The sequence below is a fragment of the Triticum urartu genome, chromosome 5A (genome assembly GCF_056163025.1).
Source record: "Triticum urartu cultivar PI428250 chromosome 5A, HENAU_Tu73, whole genome shotgun sequence".
Taxonomy (NCBI): domain Eukaryota; kingdom Viridiplantae; phylum Streptophyta; class Magnoliopsida; order Poales; family Poaceae; genus Triticum; species Triticum urartu.
This window is the reverse complement of record NC_141877.1, coordinates 598,212,125-598,225,626: the sequence shown is the minus strand read 5'-3', so window position 1 is coordinate 598,225,626 and position 13,502 is coordinate 598,212,125. Positions and strand designations below refer to the sequence as shown.

At 50.1% G+C, this 13,502-nt stretch overlaps 1 pseudogene; it reads left to right on the top strand.

Moving 5' to 3' along the window:
- Positions 1-1,295: 1,295 nt before the first annotated feature.
- On the top strand, positions 1,296-13,238 carry LOC125527234 (uncharacterized; annotated as a pseudogene).
- The last annotated feature ends 264 nt before the right edge of the window (positions 13,239-13,502 follow it).

Below are 13,502 nucleotides of genomic sequence, written 5' to 3'. Positions count from 1 at the left end.
TCGAATTTGATGAGTTTGGTTTTTCTGTGAAGGACCTCCGCAGCCGGATGGTGATTCTCCCTAGTGATTCCGAGGGCGATCTTTATCGAGTGACCGGTGCATCCCCATCTCGCCCTGCTCCCCCGTTCGCTGGCGCGGTCACCACTGACCTCTGGCACCAACGGCTGGACCACCCTGGGCGTGCTCCGATCGCCGGCTTCGAGTTCGTCTGCACCCAGTCCTCGCCACACTCATGCCGCACATGTCGTCTGGGCAAGCCCACGCGCCTTCCCTTCCAGCAATCGCATAGTCGTAGTTTCTTTCCTTTTCAATTGTTGCATCTAGATGTTTGGACTTCTCCTGTCGCGAGTGTCTCTGGTTATCAGTTCTACCTTGTAATCCTCGATGACTAGACGCACTATGTATGGACTTTCCCTTTACGCCACAAATCTGAATCTTTATCTGTCATTGCTCAGTTTTATGCGTACGTCCAGACTCAATTTGGGCGCCCTCTCCTCGCTTTGCAAACTGACAATGGCCGCGAGTTCAACAATGCTGCAACCCGCTCTCTCCTCGCTGCTCACAACACTGTCCTACGTCTCTCCTGCCCATATACCAGTCAGCAGACCGGCAAGGCTGAGCGGATTCTGCGCACCCTCAACGATGGTGTCCGTGCCCTCCTGTTCCACTCCTCCACACCGCCCCGCTTCTAGGTTGAAGCTCTCAGCACCTCCACTTTCCTGCTGAATCGCCAGCCATGTCATGCCAGCTCACCCACGACGCCGCACAAACTTCTCCTCGGAGTGGCACCTGATTACGCTCCCCTCCGTGTTTCGGTTGCCTGTGCTGTCCAAACACCTCGGCTACCTCTCGCCACAAGCTTGATCATTGTTCTGTGGTCTGCGTATTCCTTGGGTACTCGTCCGATCACCGCGGCTATCGGTGTTTCGATCGCGCCTCTGGTCGTGTCCTTACTTCCCGGCATGTCCGGTTTGATGAGCACACCTTTCCATTTGCCATCGCTCCACCAACCATCGCCGCCCCATGTGTCCCCCTCCCGTCTCTCCACCCCTCGCCGGCGGGCTCTGTTCGCCCCTGCGTTCGCCCTCTCACGCCATCGCTAGGACCCCGCCCGCGTCTCTCCATTCAAACGGAGCCGCTGGATCGCCATCCAACGGTCGGGCTGCCTCTCTGCCGTGTGCACGCTCCCCTGTTTTAAACTCCGCCCCCGATCCTCATCGCACGGCCCGTGTGGCCCGTCTGGCACCGCGAGCGCCACTAATTCAAATTCGGCTGGATCTTCTACGTGTTCCATCATGCTGAGATCGGCTGGCTCTTTGTCTACTGGTTCCACAACGCCGCCCGCGCCACCGCCACCTCCCGGTGTCGTCACGCGTGCGCGCGTTGGGGTCTTCCGACCCAACGTGTGCTATGCCCGCGACTTCGCCTGTGTCGTCGACACTGCGCCGCCTGCCGGCGCTTCTATGCTCCCCACCTCCGTTCGCGCCGCGCTCCACGATCCAAACTGGCTCGCCGCGATGCGCGACGAGTTCGCTGCTCTTGTCAGCAATTGCACTTGGGAGCTGGTTTCTCGTTGTAACGCCCGGGTAATCAAGCTACAGTAATCCAACGATAATCATGCCACGTCACCCCGGTTACTATTGATAATCTACCGTTAGGCCAAAACCGATTCAAATTCAAAGTCAAAATCAAGCAAACAATAAAAGTTTTCAAACATCAAAACTAAAATGTTCATCATGTGGCAAATGATCCCTAACTAGATTTTGTGGTGGAACAAACCTTTTACAAAGTGTTTAAGTGCCCTAAACTAATTAAAAACAGTGGCTAAACTAATAATTTAATTGCTTTTGAAAAATACATTATACTAATTTATTTTGGGTCCTAACTAGGTTTGGCAGTGGCCTATTTTGATGATACTAAGTTAGGTGCTAACCTGGTATTTTAAAGAAACTAAAATAATTAGGAGCTAAAAGAAAACAGAAAAGAAAAATAGAAAAAAAGAAAAGGTCAAACCAAAAAAAAAACAGAACCCCCCCCCCCCCCGCTGGGCCAAGTGGCCCAGCTGGCCTTCGCCGTCCGAACGGGCCGGCCCAGCCGGCCGCACCTTATCCCCACCCCCCCTGAGACCTAACCCTAGCTGGCTCCCCACTCCTCCCACTCGACCCCCTCACTCCCCTCGCCATCCCTCGCGCCGCCGCACGCCCAGAGGCGAAGCGCTCGTGCCCGACACCCCCTCACACGCCTCTCCTCCTCCTTCCCCGTTCTGGATCTGGGCGGCGCGCCCGACGCCGCCGTCGATCCCCGTCGCCGCCGCCGCTCGACCTCGTCGCCTTCCCACACCGCCTCCTCAACCCTCCTCCCCGACCGACCTCCTAGCGCCTCTGCTTCCTCCTGGCGCCGCCCCGCCATCGCCGCCTCGACCCCGACTCCGTCGCCCGAAGCCGTCCCGGACGCCGCCGGACTTCCCCGTCTACGCGCGTCGTCCCCGTCCACCTCCTCGTTCCCCCGCTGCCCGAACCCCTGCAGCTCCCCTGTGAGGATCCACCCCCTACCCTCCTTCCCCTCCTCCCGTGCGCCGCGGCCTCGTCCGCGCGACCGACGCCATGCCCGCCCACTCCGGCCGCTCGTCGCACTCGCACGCCCGCGTCGTAGCTCGCGCCGCCCGCCCTCAGTGGCCTCACCCGTCGCACGCTCCACGCCACTAGGCTCCCCCGCCACGGCCCCTGCTCGCTGCTTCACCGCGGGCAGCGCACCGCCCCGGCCACGGCCTCGCCCCGGGCACCGCTCGCGCCGACGGCGCCCCTCACCTGCGCCTCGCCGTTCCTCACCGTGGTCTGCGCCCTTCCGCGTGCACCGGCCCGTGCCGCCACCGCAGCCACTGCTCGCCGCCTGGCGCCCGCGCAGCTCCGGCCCTTTCCGTCTCTGGCCGCAACCACCTCCACCGCCCTCTCGCGCGACCCCCGCCGACCTCTGCGGCAGTTCGCCACTCGGCCGAGCTCGCCGGTGCCGTTCCTGGCCGGCCTCTCTGCGGCCCTGGTGGTCGCCCGACGCCGGCGCCCATCAGTGCCCGCTCGACCCTCATACGGGTCGGGCGTCGGCAACGCTCCAGCACCCGTAACCGCCCCGATAGGCCACTGTGCCACTGGACAACGGGGCCCACCCCCCTGTGAATGAATTAAAAAAAAAGGAAATTAATAATAAGTAAATAAAAATGTTAATTGATTAATTAATTAACTTAATTAATCCCATTTAATTAAGCTAATTAAACATTAGGAACCTAATTAACTAATTAAACTGATTAATAGGTTAATTAGGTTACTGTACCTATGACATGCGGGACCCACACGTCAGTGACCCAGTCAACACCTCTGTTGACTGCTGACGTCATGATGACGTCAGCAGACACTATTCTGGATAAGGTTGATTAAATTAAATAAATAAATCCTAAAAATGATTTAAATCTTTTAAAATTAATATAAAATAAACCGTAGCTCGGATGGAAAAACTTTGTACATGAAAGTTGCTCAGAACAACGAGACGAATTTGAATATGCAGCCCGTTTATCCGCCACGCATCCCTAGCATAGCGAACACGCAACTTTCCCCCTCTGTTTCATCTGTCCGAAAACGCGAAACACCGGGGATACTTTCCCGGATGTTTCCCCCCTTCACCGGTATCACCTCATACCGCGATAGGGCACCCCTAGCACCGATACTTGTCATGTCATGCATCGCTATGCATCTGTTTGCTTAAATATTTATTGTTTCTCCCCCCTCTTCTCTCGCTAGACACCGGGACCGACGCCGCTGCTACCCAGTACGACTACGGAGTTGACGATCCCTCTCTCTTGCCAGAGCAACCAGGCAAGCCCCCCCCCTTGATCACCAGATATCGCCTACTCTTCTCTATACTGCTTGCATTAGAGTAGTGTAGTATGTTACTGCTTTCCGTTATTCCTATCCTGATGCATAGCCTGTCCTTGCTACTACTGTTGTTACCTTACCTGCAATCCTAATGCTTAGTATAGGAAGCTAGTTTTTCATCAGTGGCCCTACATCCTTGTCCGTCTGCCATGCTATATTATCGGGCCGTGATCACTCGGGAGTTGATCACGGGTATATACTATATACTTTATACATGATACATGTGGTGACTAAAGACGGGTCGGCTTGAGGAGCACCCGCGAGTGGATCTTTGAGGCGGAGCGACAGGGCAGGTTCCGACCACCTAGGAGAGAGGTGGGCCTGGCCCTGGTCGACGTTCGCGAATACTTAACACGCTTAACGAGATCTGGATATTTAATCCGAGTCTGGCCATTTGGTCTATACGCACTAACCATCTACGCGGGAGTAGTTATGGGTATCCCGGCGTCGTGGTATCAGCCGAAGCCTTCGTGACGTCAGCGACTGAGTGGCGCGCGCCGGATTGGAACGTAAGCCTGCTCTTGTATTAAGGGGGCTAGTTCTGCTTCCGGCCGCGTACGCAACGTGCAGGTGTGCTAAGGGCGATGGGCCCAGACCCCTGTGCGCTTAGGTTTAGACCGGCGTGCTGACCTCTCTGTTGGTCTAGGTGGGGCTGCGACGTGTTGATCTTCCGAGGCCGGGCATGACCCAGGAAAGTGTGTCCGGCCAAATGGGATCGAGCGTGTTGGGGTATGTGGTGCACCCCTGCAGGGAAGTTAATCTATTCGAATAGCCGTGATCTTCGGTAACAGGACGACTTGGAGTTGTACCTTGACCTTATGACAACTAGAACCGGATACTTAATAAAACACACCCTTCCAAGTGCCAGATACAACCGGTGGTCGCTCTCTCTCAGGGATGCGAGGAGGGGATCGCCGGGTAGGATTATTGCTATGTGATGTTACTTGGAGGACTTCAGTCTACTCCCTTCTACATGCTGCAAGACGGAGGCTGCCAGAAGCGTAGTCTTCGAAAGGATTAGCTATCCCCCTCTTATTCTGGCTTTCTGCAGTTCAGTCCACCGATATGGCCTTTTACACATTTACCCATGCATATGTAGTGTAGCTTCTTGCTTGCGAGTACTTTGGATGAGTACTCACGGTTGCTTTCTCCTCCTTTTTCCCCTTTCCTTTCCTTCTGGTTGTCGCAACCAGATGCTGGAGTCCAGGAGCCAGACGCCACCGTCGACGACGACTCCTACTACACCGGAGGTGCCTACTACTACGTGATGCCCGCTGACGACGACCAGGAGTAGTTAGGAGGATCCCAGGCAGGAGGCCTGCACCTCTTTCGATCTGTATCCCAGATTGTGCTAGCCTTCTTAAGGCAAACTTGTTTAACTTATGTCTGTACTCAGATATTGTTGTTTCCGCTGACTCGTCTATGATCAAGCTCTTGTATTCGAGCCCCCGAGGCCCCTGGCTTGTAATATGATGCTTGTATGACTTTTTATTTGTAGAGTTGTGTTGTGATATCTTCCCGTGAGTCCCTAATCTTGATCGTACACGCTTGCATGTATGATTAGTGTACGATTAAATCGGGGGCGTCACACTCGTCCGCCTCGCTAATCTCATCATCGGCAAATGGGTTTATCGCCACAAAACTCGCGCCGATGGCTCGCTCGAGTGGTACAAGGTGAGATGGGTTGTCCGCGATTTCCGACAGCGCCCAGGAGTCGATTACGGTGAGACCTTTTCGCCCGTTGTCAAGCCGGCGACCATTCGCGCCGTTCTGACTATCGCTGCTTCCAGGCGCTAGCCCGTCCATCAACTCGACGTGAAAAATGCCTTTTCTCCATGGTGATCTTCAGGAAGAGGTCTACTGCTTGCAGCCCGCTGGCTTTGTTGATGCAGCCAAACCCGATCATGTATGCCGGCTCACCAAGTCCCTGTACGGCCTGAAACAAGCGCCGCGGGCCTGGTTCCTGTTGTTCGCCGGCTTCGTCAGCATGATCGGATTCCGCGCCACGCGCTCTGATAGTTCGCTGTTCCTGTACAACCACTGTGCGGATGCTGCCTTCTTGCTGCTGTACGTGGACGACATCATCCTCACTGCATCAAGCGCTGCGCTTCTCCACCGCATCGTCTCCAAGCTCACCAGCGAGTTCGCCATGAAAGATCTCGGTGATCTGCACTACTTCCTTGGCATCCGCGTCACTCGCTCGCCGTCAGGATTCTTTCTTTCCCAGAGCAGTACGCGGATGACATCCTCGAGCGCGCTGGCATGGACACATGCAAGCCCGTCGCCACTCCAGTTGACACCAAGGCCAAGCTGCTCGCTGCCGACGGCCCGCCTGTTGATGATCCTACTGCGTACCGCAGCCTGGCAGGTGCCCTGCAGTACCTCACGATCACGCGGCCCGAGCTGGCGTACGCAGTGCAGCAAGTGTGCCTGCACATGCACGACCCGCGCGCCGGGCATCTGGCTCTGCTCAAACATGTGCTTCGCTACGTTCGAGGTTCCACCGAACTCGGGCTCCATCTTCATGCCTCGACGAGCCTCGACCTGCGCGCCTACACCGACGCCGATTGGGTTGGCTGCCCGGATACACGCCGCTCTACTTCAGGGTTCTGCATCTACCTTGGCGACGCTCTCGTCAGCTGGTCGTCCAAACGACAGGCCACTGTGTCCCGCTCCATCACGGAAGCCTAGTACCGCGCCATGGCCAATGCAGTCGCCGAATGCGTCTGGCTCCGGCAGCTCCTCAGCGAGCTGCTCTGCCCAGTGCGCTCCGCCACACTGGTCTTCTGCGAGAATATCTCAGCAGTCTACCTCTCCAGCAACCCTATCCACCACCGGCGCACGAAGCACGTCGAGCTCGACATCCACTTCGTTCGAGAGCGCGTCGCGTTGGGCGAGTTCCGCGTCCTGCATGTCCCCACGCGACAGCAGTTCGCCGATGTGATGACTGAAGGGCTGCCAGGAGACATCTTCAGAGAATTCCGCTCCAGTCTTTGTGTCTCCTCCTCCGACGTCACGACTGCCGGGGGGGGGTGTCAGCAGACGTAGTCTGTGTGTGTGCGTGTGTTGCCAATGCTCTCAGCCTGTGCAGTTGTATTCACGGCTAGACTGTGGTAGTGCCCGTAGTGGCCGTAGTGGTAGGCGCAGTGGTAGGCGTAGTGGCACACGATCTAGCCACGGCTGTGGTCTTGTAACTGTATATAAACCCAGCCTCTGAGCTAATGCAATGTGTGTTGAATCTCTCCTTCTCTCAATACCTTCCATGAAAAATCATATCAAACTTCCTCCAGCAAAATGGTAACAATCTGATGGTGCAGCACAATGGGATCTTGATAGCGTTGAAATAGAGTTCAAATTCCTTGCAAACAATAAGAGATTGCTGTGAGGAAACTGAAAAGAAAGTTACAATTCTCATAAATGAATCGGCTGCAAGCATGCAGTACCTGAACACAACACACGCGCACCTCCTTTTCCTACCTCCAGATTGCAATCTGCACGAGGTCACCACCCAGCCACGCCTGGACACCCCCCGCGCTCTTGATTAGCGGCGGCGATGCTAACCATCTAGGTCAACAAGCTGGAAAAATAAGCCATATGTTACACTGAGAGTCAAAATCGATGATCCCACAATTGTAACAATAGAACAAATAACCTAACCTTAAACCGGAAAGCTGCTACTTGGCTCCAGGCTCCATCTCCATGGCCATTGATCTGCTGCTTATAGATCATCAACCCTCCTATATTAGCCGTGACCCTCGATTCTTGATGCATCGGATGATAGGGGATGGGGTGGGAAGACCATGAAAAAAAAGGTATATCGGTTCGAACCTGCTCTGATCAGGTCGTCGAGGTCAGTCCTAGGGTGCGGGATGGCAGAGCTCGGCGACAGATAGCCGTCTAGATCCTACAGGTGCACAGGGCATCCACGGGACAAACACACCCAACACAGCACACTCGCATGCCCGCCATGGACAAATCACGTATGCCCACTCGCACACACATGCAGAGACGCATGCCATCGATCCAACACGCGCTGGAGAAGGTTGATGCAATGGAAAATAGTGCAGACGCATAAATGAGATGGGCGTTGGTGTCGTTGTGGGAGGCTCTGGACGGCCGCCGCTGCCCCAATTCGTACACGCGAGAGGTAAGCAGTAGCGCTAGGTTTTTTCTGTTTGGTGAGGTGAGATGTGCACCCAAATTTTTTTGTTGTTCTGTTTCACGCGGGCGGGTGTGAATCTAGGGGTGGACGAAGATTGTGCAGGACAAAAGGAACCTTACTTTTTTTAGATATGGTAGACATTTACATGTTAATTTCCATAAAATCCATTATTTGTCTCCAGAAAATCCATTATTTGTTTTCTAAAATAAATTGCATTAATAAGAGAGATTGGTTGATTTAGATAAGTTAGGAAAGTTTAGGAAAGTGCTGCTTTGCTAAAAAAAGAGCGAAGAGAAACATAAACCGGCATGGAGAGTGGTGGTGGGGGAGGGACCAAAAAAACCAGCGAAATAAAATGGACGAAAATAAACCATGGATACTATTCACCAACTCAGACATTAGGAGTAGAGATAGAGCACCTGCTTCCAGGCCCTCTCTATCTAGCCATCCATTTTCTGCATCGCGATTCATGCAAGCACATTTCTCTTTTTTGTTTCTCCCACTCAAAACATATCTTAAAATTCAAATCTATGCAGCGTGGTAAAGCTTTCTAACTAGAATCTAGGATAAATCTTTCAGATTTTTGTCAAACATAAATATACAAAATAAGTTTTGTTTGATTAAAAAAACATTTTTCTAGTATTTATGTCGGACTATATATTTATGTTTGATAAAAAAATCTGAAAGATTTATCTTAGATTCTAGTTAGAAAGTTTTGCCACACTGCAAAGCTTTGAACTTCAAGATATGTTTTGTATGAGAGAAACAAAAAAGGGAAAATTTCATATAGAAAGTTAGTTGTGCCGCACGGATCTTAAAGTGGTATTGAAGAGTTAGGATAGCAGGGCCGGGGTGCAAGTGCTCTAAAAATCCACGTCCTAAATGCGATGCATGTAAATGTGGGAAATGCCTATATGTTTATTATAAGAACCTAGCAAAGTGAGCGAATTCAGAATGATGGCCAGACTCAACTTTTTCGAAAAGGGGCGCTTTATTACTTAAAGCGCAGACTCATCTATACCTGGCGAACGGTAAATTCAGAAAACATTAGGAATGGCTACACAACATTGGGGATATGCGGTGTTGCGTTGCATCTACCGCATCAACCACGGCGTGGCACAATGGGTCTCAGCGGTGGACGCGGGTGGGTGGCACTGCCGACCTGATGTCATGGGCTGGTGTTTTTGCTTTGTACTTCTTGGACAAAGCTTCTTTAATATTTAGTTTTCGACAATGTTGTGAGATGCACTATCATTCCTATCATATTATGTGCTGTAGGAAGTGCAGGCCAGTAATTCAGACAACTTCGACTAAAGGGGACACTAGGAATGGAGATTTTGAGAGAGAGGGCCGGACAATATACTCCAACACTCCCCCTCACGTTTATGCTCCTTTGAAGCTATATGACGTGGGCAGCGTAAGCGGGGGGCAGGCCACAATTATTTATTGCGTTTACTGGGTTTTGAACCCTGAACTTGTTGGTTGTAAGTTTATGCACCTAACCAGTTCATCCATCAGACCGGTCTGATGAAAGAGACTACGCAATACATTATACGTCAACACTCACCCTCACGTGTGGCGGGTCTTGAACTCAAGACCTCTTGGCTCTGATACTATGTAGAAGTGCATGCTCTAGCCAATGCAACCAAAAGACTGATCTGATGTAAGAGACTAGGCAGCACATTATACGTCAACACCCCCCCTCACGTGTGGCTTCCTTAGGCCTAAACGTGGATCGAAAGTGGGCTGCAATTTAATTGCGCCAGCCGGATCTTGAACTCAAGACTTCTTGACTCTGATACCATGTAAAAGTGCATGCTCTAGCCGATGCAACCAAAAGACCGATATGAAAGAGAGGGCCGGACATTATACTCCAAAAAAAAAATGGGAAAACAATCAACGCGGGACAGATGGTTTATGCAGTAGCAAGTCCAAGTCAGGTTACTCGAAGGCATTCAGGTGGATTTGTCCCCAGATAGCGTGGTTGTTGCCACTGTTTATTTTGTGCAAGGAGTTTTGGGCCTTTCCAGACTTGTTGTCAGCTTTTACTTGAAAGATGATCTTCAGCTTGATCCAGCAGAGGTATGGCTGCCACTATCTTTGTTTTCTTGCTGTAGTTATAACTTTTTTCTTTATATACGGTTATCTTTTTCAAGTTTCTCTACGCATGCATGGTTTTGTTCCAGTTGAGTTAAAACATAGTATGAGTGTATGTCAAAAGTTTTTTTTTCTTGTAACAATTTAAACCTTGGGCAATACCTGCTGGCACAGAGATTAATTTGGTTCATGTTATCTAGATTGCAGTTATAATTGGTTTCTCAGCCTTGGCGTGGTTGGTCAAGCCTCTTTTTGGTTTTATCAGGTCTCACCGAAATATCAAATCTCATTCCTACTGCTCTTTTATGTTGCACGTACTTGAATCATGACACTATATTGTTTTGATTTATGATGCAGTGATTCCGTCCCCCTCTTTGGATATCGAAGAAGGTCATACCTCATTCTATCTGAAGATGGAGCGGTGGCAGTTGGCGGCGGCGGCCTATGAGAGCACGCCGGACCGGTGAGACCCATGCCCGGCAGGCGTCCTGGATGGGACCTCAGGTCTTAGATGTTATGTTTGGCTGCGATGTCTGTTTGGTATTAGGCTCAGGCTATCTGCGCCCCTTCATCAACTGGATAGGTATAGCGACAGTTTGTTGCTTAGACGGCGGCTTTAGTCTTACTATTGTATTACTTTGTAAAGTCTTGTGAAAATAATTAATAAAGTGGCCGTATGCATCGCCCAGATGCAGAGGCCGGGGGTCATCCTCCTTTTCTAAAAAAAAAACCAGGACTCCTTGGAGCAATTTCATGGAGTTTGATGGCAACAATTGTGGATGACAAGTACAGTGCAGCGCTCTCTATTATTCTTGGATCTCTTGCAGTTGCCTTCTCTGATGTTGTAAGTGAGCAGAAAAAGTATGTTCACAATATTTTATTTTTTCCTTTGAATTGATCATCAATTATGCTGGTGTAGTAGTTCTCGAAATAGGCTTTCACCCTGCTTTATAAATAAAGCAAACATCCTGCTGGTGTAGTAGTTAGTTACTCAGTTTTGTTTAATCCTTGACAGTTTGACATTCAGAAAATGATAAACCCCTTTAGGAGTACAGCTCGAATTGGTCCATAATGGGATGGTCTGATCCAATGCTTTTACTGTTTCAAGTGGAGCACAACTTGCTAGCATTTCCGTTAGGTTTGGTCATCCCCTGTAGCAGCAGTCATATGCACGTGCTATCATGACACAGCCTGATAATAGGAGGATTATGTAATTCATGATGCTCCGAATATATTTTGAACTGTTTTTTAAATCATAAGGAGCTCAACATAGATCATATATGCAATTTATTTTATGTTGATATTTGATACATTGTTCAAAGAACTCAACTCAGTATGGGCCTCACTTGTCAAAAGTTCAGAAAGAATATCTGAAATATATTCTAAAAACAGAAATATCTCCTTCTGTACCTAATGAGCTCATCTTTGTGTTTGACCCATGTCAAGATACTAGTGTTAGTACTCGTAGTTTGTTTTGTCATTAACGAGAAGTGAAAATACTGCAGGTGGTTGATTCTATGGTTGTTGAGAGAGCTCGGGGTGAGTCACAGAGCACATCTGGATCTCTCCAGTCACTGTGTTGGGGATCTTCAGCCTTTGGGGCAATTGTGAGCGCATACTTCAGTGGTTCTCTTGTGGATACTTATGGTGTAAGGTTTGCTCCTTGGCGCGAAGGAACTTTGTAAAAGCTAATGACACCTCTCATATTACACTTCACTGATCAGGTGTTTCACTAAATGCAGATTTGTCTTTGGTGTTACAGCATTTTTACCCCTGATGACATCTGCTGTTGCAGTTCTTGTAAATGAAAAGCGTTTGCCTACTGAGGAACGTTCCATCTCACTTTCAAGTTCAAGGTTGATTGAAAGCTCTAAGCAGCAGATCAGGCAGATTTGGACTGCTGTAAAGCAACCGAACATTTTCTTGCCTACTTTGTTCATATTCCTTTGGCAAGCGACACCACAGTCGGATTCTGCCATGTTTTATTTCGTGTATGTTCAACAGACTCGATTATTTGATTACTTGATTGCTATGGATTGTTCTGTTAGACCTGGCTCTATATTCTGTAAACATACTTTTGGATTCTGAAGAAAAATATGAAGTTTCTAAGATGCTAGTGTTACAAAACTCTAAATACAAAAGGGAACAGGACCGTAAGCTACTTGGTTGTACATATGTACCTTAGTATTTTGTGTGATCGTCATCTTTTTAATATGGCTGATTATGTTACTCTATTGAATTTCAGCACAAACAAGATTGGATTCACTCCAGAGTTTCTAGGGCGTGTCACACTCGTTACATCTGTTGCATCCTTGCTGGGCGTCGGAATATATAATTCGTTCCTGAAGGCAGTTCCACTAAGAAAAATCTTTCTTGTGACAACAATTTTAGGTTCTGCCCTTGGAATGACACAGGTCCTCTTCTCTGCGTACTTATTCTAGCAGTCCTACTTACTCTTTGTTGGCAAATCATGCTTAGGTCTTGTGTGTTTCCACTTCCAGGTTCTTCTTGTCACTGGGCTCAATAGGAAGCTGGGGATAAGTGATGAATGGTTCTCCATTGGGGATTCCTTGATTCTCACAGTCCTTGGTCAGGTATGAAACATTATTGCAATGACTAGTTAACTCGAGGGCTAAGTGTTTGCATAATCTCGGTACTTGATATTAATATTATGCACCTGGTCTTGAACCGTGTCGTTTCTGCTCTCCTTTTCACATTTAGAAATTACCCTTCTGACATAAACACTTAGGATGTTCAAAATTGTTCTGTAGGCTTCCTTCATGCCCGTGTTGGTGTTGGCTGCGAGGTTGTGTCCCCTGGGAGTGGAAGCGACGTTGTTCGCCACCCTGATGTCCATTTCGAACGCGGGAAGTGTCGCTGGCGGTCTGGTGGGCGCGGGCCTAACTCAGTTTCTGGGTGTCACAAGGGACAACTTCGACAATCTGGCTCTGCTGATCGTGATCTGCAACCTCAGCTCCCTGCTGCCTCTGCCTCTCCTGGGCCTCCTTCCAGATGGATCACCAGATGCTGATAATCGGCAAACTAAAGTTGATTGAAATACTTGACCTTCTCTTACAGATTAGACTCGGAGATGGTCAGATCCTGGCGTGAACTCCATCACCAGCTGGAGATAAGACGAAAACAACGGCTAGCTTTGGGCAATTGTTGGCGTGGTGCACGGCTGAGCATTGACAAGAGCACCCCCAGCAGAAGGTGAAGTTCCAGATGAACGCACCCCACGGCGTGCTCTCTCCTGTAATAAAGCTCTGCTGCTCTGCACTGCTCTGAAGATTCATGGTAGTCTGCATGCATTTCGGATG